The sequence below is a fragment of the Procambarus clarkii genome, chromosome 86 (genome assembly GCF_040958095.1).
Source record: "Procambarus clarkii isolate CNS0578487 chromosome 86, FALCON_Pclarkii_2.0, whole genome shotgun sequence".
In the NCBI taxonomy this organism is placed as follows: domain Eukaryota; kingdom Metazoa; phylum Arthropoda; class Malacostraca; order Decapoda; family Cambaridae; genus Procambarus; species Procambarus clarkii.
The window spans coordinates 22,579,372-22,586,015 of record NC_091235.1 but is presented as its reverse complement, the minus strand read 5'-3'; positions in this window follow the sequence as shown (position 1 = coordinate 22,586,015).

Genomic DNA, 6,644 nt, shown 5'->3' with positions numbered 1-6,644 from the left:
ATCAAAGTCTTCCTAAAACGCATCATCGAGTTTTGCATTCCTCATTAGCTTCGCATCGTCTGCAAGCATTGACTTGTATGACCTCACTCCCTCGGGCAGGTCGTTCATATAAATTAGAAAGAACTGGTCACAGGTTCGATCCTCGGGGTCTCTACTTGTTACATTCCTACAACTCAAAACCTCCTCTCTGACTAACTCTTTGTTCTTCGGGTATTCCTTTACCAAGTTCAATGTATTTTCAATTATTGCAGCTTGCTTTTCCATCTTGTAATCAGCCTTCCGTGAGGAACGGTACGACATGCTTTTGACAGTCTAGGAAAATACAGTCTATTTAACCTTCTTTTACTTGAAGTATTTTAGTAAGCTCGTTATAGAACTCAACTAAGATTGTCAGGCGCGGCTTTTCCTGTATATATTCAGGCTGCCTTTTCGTTACATCCACGGGAGACATCTCCCGTCACGCAGGGTGCAGTCGCGCCTCAACTTTAATATCAGTCCACCCTTCCATTGTCTTCCTTCACCTTTTTTGTTTACATGAAGTTCGTTTTCTGTTTACATGAAGTTCGTGGGTGACTTGGGTTTGTGGTTGACTTGGGTTCGTGGGTGGCTTGGGGGTGTGGTTGACTTGGGTTCGTGGGTGGCTTGGGTTTGTGGTTGACTTGGGTTCGTGGGTGATTTGGGTTCGTGGGTGATTTGGGTTCGTGGGTGATTTGGGTTCGTGGGTGATTTGGGTTCGTGGGTGATTTGGGTTCGTGGGTGACATGGGTTCATGGGTGGCTTGGGTTCGTGGATGACTTGGGTTCGTGGGTGACTTGGGTTCGTGGGTGACATGGGTTCGTGGGTGGCTTGGGTTCGTGGGTGATTTGGGTTCGTGGGTGGTTTGGGTTCATGGGTGGCTTGGGTTCGTGGGTGACTTGGGTTCGTGGGTGATTTGGGTTCGTGGGTGGCTTGGGTTCGGGGGTGATTTGGGTTCGTGGGTGATTTGGGTTCGTAGGTGACCTGGGTTCGTGGGTGACTTGGGTTCGTGGGTGGCTTGGGTTCGTGGGTGGTTTGGGTTCATGGGTGGCTTGGGTTCGTGGGTGGTTTGGGTTCATGGGTGGCTTGGGTTCGTGGGTGGCTTGGGTTCGTGGGTGGCTTGGGTCCGTGGGTGGCTTGGGTCCGTGGGTGGCTTGGGTCCGTGGGTGCCTTGGGTCCGTGGGTGGCTTGGGTCCGTGGGTGGCTTGGGTCCGTGGGTGCCTTGGGTTCGTGTATTTCTGGTTAGGTTAGGATGGTGGATTTTGTATGTTACAGCAAATCAAGAGAAAGGACTTTACAAACCCTTGCAAATTTATCCCATTCTATTCTGTTTTAATTTCAATTCTTATTTATAATTTTTTTTCTATATAATTCTGGCTACATTCAGTTTGTCGTATACACATATAATTCCTTGTCTTTCTTTCATAAATATAAGAGATGTTTTTCAACATTTACCTTGTATGAAATTTATTAGTTAGCATATATTCCGCCTAGTTCTGCTGTTCCTTGCATTGAACAATGAAGTTTTGTCTATTTTATCCATTCCCTTACATATCGCTATCATGTTCCTTGTATATCTCCTCTCCTCCAGTGTGACTCCTAAGGTCCAGCCAGCTACTCAGTTTTTCCTTGTAGCTCAAGACCTTCAGCTTAGGAACAAGTCTTCTTGCATATCTTCGGACTTTGTTTATACTTGTACTTTTTTGGGTGAGGGATCCATGCTCGGGCTGCATATTCAAGAGTGGACTTGAAATAGGACGTGAATAGGTACCGTAAGGCTCTTGTCCTAGTATCCATGGGACACGCTACACACACGCACGTTGTTCTTGTAATGTGTGCTTCTGGCATTAGATTTGGAGTTATGTTTACTTCCAGGTATTTCTCAATTTTGTATACAATAATCTGTCTACCTTTCATCCCATACTGCTGTATAGGTCTAATTACTCTTATTCAAATTCACATCATTTTCCATTTGCATTATGTGTTTGTGTGTGTCAATAAATTTACTTTCCATTTCAACTTATGCATCACACACTTAAACCAAAGAGAGAGATACAAAAATAATAATTAAAATAACGTAAATATGAACCGCGTATTCTGGGTGCGCCACTGTGTGACTCCCAAGTCCCGACTCTCCTCCATAATTCCGGGTTACAAAAGCTTCCTTTCTGGCCGCTGCCGCTCACTGTGTAATTACCAGCAAGAGAACAAGGGTCGTGGACTCGGGAAAGACAGACTAATTGATCGTGAGATAGCGTTCCAGTCGTTGGCTTCGAGGCATGAATAGAGGCTGCGTTTAAAGAGAATGAAATCAGGTTGTAAAATTTCAGTTTGTTTTAGCTGACGACCCGTGAAAACGTGAATCGTGTCTGCCAGCTTCTCAGACCCCCAGGGAGCTCCATTGAACGAGTTTGATATTTGCTGAAATCATGTTTCAATAATTCATAGCTTTATATGCATTAGTGTATTTGTATTAAACATATGACCATGGCTGCGTGGCTGTGAATCGATTACCTGAGCTACACAGGGAAGCCTTGATGATCTGAAAAGATTATTAATAAAAGCACGATCTTGCGTGACTTGTAACACTGGCCTCTGTGCACAAAAACCAAGGTAGTGAGTATAAGCAATATATACTGAGAAAGTTCAAATTCTGCACTGAGTAACTTACAACTTGCTAAAGAGGCTATCTTCAGAGGAAGAGGCAAGAACTGAGGAAGCTCTGTCTCTTAACTGAGATGGTTCACCTCAAGTTTGAGAATATATTACTATTTGGTACAAAACATGACGAGTGCGAAGCTGGTATTATAATATGACGGGCTGGAATGGTTAGACAGGTGTTCAAAGATCAGCAGATGACATCCTCTTGGGTGAAAATGCACATGAAAAAATCCTTTCATCTGGCAAGATGATATACTAATGTCGAAGCAGCTCGTATCGTCATGAAAATCACAAAAAGTATTAATTAACATCGCGAACAACGAACGATCCTTTGTGGCAAGACGAAGCATAAAGGCTCATAAAGATGAAGCAGTAAAGAACCCAATCCCGTGTTCTTTACCTAATATTTGCGTAAAATATGAGTACATACACCCTGTATTTTATTGGTTTAAAATTTCCAATCATTTCCGTATAAAACTGGATTTTATTTTCTCAATGACATCTCACTCTATATTTAGAATGTTTCTTGTAAGTAAGTGTCCAGAGTCATTGTTTTGAGGTCATTAAAGAGTTCCCAGTAGTGAACTGCCTCGTCACGCCCTCAGCAATGACTATTGCATTGTCTTCTGCGGTCTTCATATGCTTAAAACACTATGTGAGACTGATGTCTCATATGTTAATACCTGCAGCACTATGATTAACATGGCATTCATCTACCAAATACCTGCAGTACTGTGATTGGCATGGCATTCATCTACCAAATATCTACGGTACTATAACTGGCATGTCATTCATGAGGCACGTAACTGCCTTCTTCCTCACACGTGTCTGGACGTTCAAACACTCATGTCGCTGCTTTTGTATGCAGTCAAAACACACAATTGTCGCTCACGTTTTGTTTCTAGTTGAAAAGACATTCTAGTTATATAATCAAAACAGATTTTCTTGCTTAATATATTAGCTGATTTCAAAAATCTAATTAAGTCAGGAAAGTACAGAATTGGGATTTTCACTAACTAGAGGACACCAAACCCATATTATACTCATAGTCCCAATTTAGAAGTTCACTAAAGCCACGAATATCTATGGACAAATCTTTTAAACTCGAGCACACGAACATGCACTGGTAAAGCACATTGGTTTGATCACAAGCAACAAAGGAGACAAAAGTACGCTACAAATCAATGAAGCTACTAACAACATTCTGGTCTAAAAATATGCAGCCTATTATCTACATTGATATGCCGGAAACTATATTTCAAAATTCTAAATTAAATGATACAGGACAGAATCAAAGATTTAAAATTTACTATACTAGGCTAAACTTACTGATGGTGCTCAACCTGATCTCTCGAATTATACAGCGCATTTTGACGTCAAAATACCCTACGGACAAAATATGACGTATCATAAATCATAGCAGCTCACAAACCAGCTCGTCCGTTCTCTCGAGCATATCTAACGCCACTAAACTGATGTACTTAATTGGCCAAACTAACTTAACCGAGAACCCACGAATGTGAAACGGGACATCAGGTCAATTTTGCGCTCTAGAGTTGCCAAAACGAACAGAAAATGGTGTACTAATATACCCGAACCTTACCTAACCTACGACAGCCCAACATGAATACTATACTACTGGCAATTACAATAACCTTTGAAGTGAATACTGAATGATAAGCAATCAATCAAACAATAATATACAGGATAAGATACCCGTTAGGGCGAGTCTTGAAGTGGGGACAGCTGAAGAGAAGTCGGTGAGAGGAAGCGCTGAAGTTGTAGAGAAAGAGCCAGAGCTAAACCCAGCTGCGTGTCCTGAGTCAATGCGGCAACAACCTCACAACTGGCTAGGCGTTGAGTCGGGTCAGGAAGCGCGGCAGTGGCAGTGTTTCTTCATTCTAGTTAGTAACAGTCTGTCCTCTGGTGGTGTTTTCATTTTTGAGTCTTCTTTTCTTGTTTCTTCTTCATTCTTCTTTGATTGGCTTCTTGTCAGAATTGTTTGTTTATATTCCTTGTAATCATTTGGTATAAGTAGTGGTTCGAGAGTAGCTTCATCACATAGGTCGTAAATGAACTGAGGGTCCATTTCGAAACCGTTAGGTTCCGTATCTTTATCAAGCCACATATGTTTCTTGCATTCGAGATTGTAGCCAATGCTGCACAGCCGTCGAGCTTCAGGAAAGCCAGGAGTTGTCTGACTTCGAACATCGTTGAGTGCAAGTTGAAGTGCATTCACTTCATCAGTAAAATCAGTAGGCGGGACATCAGAAAGCAGACGTTGAGTTTCAGCAATTGGTGTGGATGGCTCGGTGGAAGCAGGTTGCCGAGGGCGGGCGTCAGCAGACAGGAGATCTGCTAATGCATTTGGAGAGATAGTGACTGAATGGACAGCGCTTGGGACTCGTAATTCTAGGGTTCGGATTCGATCCCGGCCGCCGGCGGAAACAGATGGGCAGAGTTTCTTTCACCCCGATGCCCTTGTTACCTAGCAGTAAATAGGACCTGAAAGTTAGATAGCTGTTATGGGCTGCTTCCTGTGTGTGTGTGTGTGTGTGTGTGTGTGTGTGTGTGTGTGTGTGTGTGTGTGTGTGTGTGTGTGTGTGTGTGTGTGTGTGTGTGTGTGTGTGTTTGCGCGTGTGTGTAAGATAAATATATGTAGTATACATAATAGAGGAAAAAATAAATTGGTTAGAAAGGCGGGGTCCAAGAGCTAAAATAGCTCGATTTTGCAGATACAAATAGTAAATACATATGAGACCTCGCGGCTGAATCAACAATGCTCGGCGGTCGTAATCCTAAGGGCCCGGGTTCGATTCCCGGCAGAGAATCCAACCAGAGTCCTTCACCTGATACCTCTGTTCACCTAGCAGTAAAACAGGTATCTGGGATGTTAGCTGCATCCTATTGGTTTGTGTGTTTGTGAGTGAGAGATAACACAAAATATACACAACAGATATGATAGAGATAAGACAGTTAGAAAGGCGGGGTCCAAGAGCTAACGACTCAATCCTGAAGGCACAAGTAGTAAATAATTAACATAGACACAGGTAAGTCGCTGAAGTCAACTGCATGCACAAATTTAAATGGAATCATGACAACAAAAGCAACCTGGAGCCAGATTCACGAAAGCAGTTACGCAAGCACTTACGAACGTAGACATCATTCCTCAATCTTTGACGGCTTTGGTTACATTTATTAAACAGTTTACAAGCATGAAAACTTCCCAATCAACTGTTGTTATTGTTATAAACAGCCTCCTGGTGCTTCGGAGCTCATTAACTGTTTAATAATTGTAAACAAAGCCGCCAAAGATTGAGAAAAGATGTACAGGTTCGTAAGTGCTTGCGTAACTGCTTTCGTGAATCAGGCCCCTGGCCTGGCCGGCCAAGCACAGGTGTCTACAACTAGGTGAGTGTCCCCTGACTGATCGCTGCGCCTTATACGGGTTAGACAGGTCACCACAATCACCGCCGGCATCTGTGGAGCCTCATGACCCTCCTGTCTCTCTCAGTATGTGCCACCCACTGTACCGTCGACTAGTGTATCTCCCACCCACTGTACCGTCGACTAGTGTACCCTCCACCCACTGTACCGTCGACTAGTGTACCCTCCACCCACTGTACCGTCGACTGCTGTACCCTCCACCCACTGTACCGTCGACTAGTGTACCCTCCACCCACTGTACCGTCGACTAGTGTACCCTCCACCCACTGTACCGTCGACTAGTGTACCCTCCACCCACTGTACCGTCGACTAGTGTACCCTCCACCCACTGTACCGTCGACTAGTGTACCCTCCACCCACTGTACACTCATCCAATGTACCTTCACCTAATATATATATATATATATATATATATATATATATATATATATATATATATATATATATATATATATATATATATATATATATAGACATATGTCGTACCTAATAGCCAGAACGCACTTCTCAGCCTACTATTC